The following is a 1324-nucleotide window of genomic DNA, read 5'->3' on the forward strand; positions in this document are numbered from 1 at the left end:
TATGGTTAGTTGTGATGTTGTCTCTTTATTTACAAAAGTGCCTGTAGATGATTTACTGGAATTTTTAGAGGAAGAATTAGAAAGTTATGGTATTCCTTTAACTGTAGCAAACCTCACTACTTTTATAAGGTTAAGTATCAAAGATAGTAAATTTTGTTTTAATGGGGAAATTTTTGTACAAAAGTTCGGCATGGCTATGGGTAATCCCTTATCTCCTGTCCTTAGCAATATTTACATGGAATTTTTTTAGACAAAATTCTTACCAAGTATTTTGCCCCGAAAAGTTATATGGTATAGGTATGTGGATGATATTTTCTGTATCTGGCCAGTTCACGAAAATCTCCAGGAATTTCTGGTTAAGCTAAATAATTTAGTCCCTTCTATAAAATTTACTGTAGAGGAAGAAAGAAATTGTATTTTGAATTTTCTTGATGTAACTGTCCATAGACATGATAGAAATTTCACCTTTCCAGTCTTTCGAAAATCAACTAACATTGCCTCTTTTGTTCATTATTATTCCAATCATCATCAAAATGTTAAATTTTCTGTCGTTTCTGGAATGTTCTTAAGGGCTTTACGCGTTTGTAGCCCGCAGTTCATTGATGCTGAGATCAAAATTATTTATGATATTGCTTTGAAACTTAAACACCCAAGGACCTTTGTAGATGTAGCATGGAAAAGAGCCAGGAAAACATTTTACTTAACTAATAACAAACTTGAATTCAGCAAGCATAATATTCTCAAATTACCGTATGATGAAAGGTTTTTACAAATTCCTAGAATTTTAAAGCTTTTCAACATAAATGTTGTTTTTAGTCGTTTTAATGTTAACAGTTTAGTAATGAAAAATTCTCCTAAAAATGTTTCTGACTGCATCTATGAAAGTCCTGGTAAAAAATGTGATGAAATATATTATGGACAAACTGGAAAATCACTTTCACAAAGAATCAAACGCCACCAATATTCTGTGAGAACTGGCCAAATATCGAATGCATTATTCGTACATATGAGTGATTCAGATCATCCTATTAACTGGAGAGAAGCAAGGTCTGTAGTCCCGTGCAACGACACAGTTAAAAGGAATATAATCGAATATTGTTTTACCAAGCCAAGTAATGAACGTGTTCTAAATTTAAGTCTTGGTTTGTTTAAACTTGATGCCTTCATAATTAAAAAAAGTTGTTGATAAACATAAGCAAAGTCAGTATCCAGTATCCGCATCTCTTATGTTAAGTATTTAGTTCTTGTTTGTGGCCGCGTGATACCGGATTTTCCTGGGTTACCCTTTTGTTTATTACCCCTTGGCAATTAACCATCTGGTATT

The sequence above is a fragment of the Macrobrachium rosenbergii genome, chromosome 6 (genome assembly GCF_040412425.1).
Source record: "Macrobrachium rosenbergii isolate ZJJX-2024 chromosome 6, ASM4041242v1, whole genome shotgun sequence".
NCBI lineage: Eukaryota > Metazoa > Arthropoda > Malacostraca > Decapoda > Palaemonidae > Macrobrachium > Macrobrachium rosenbergii.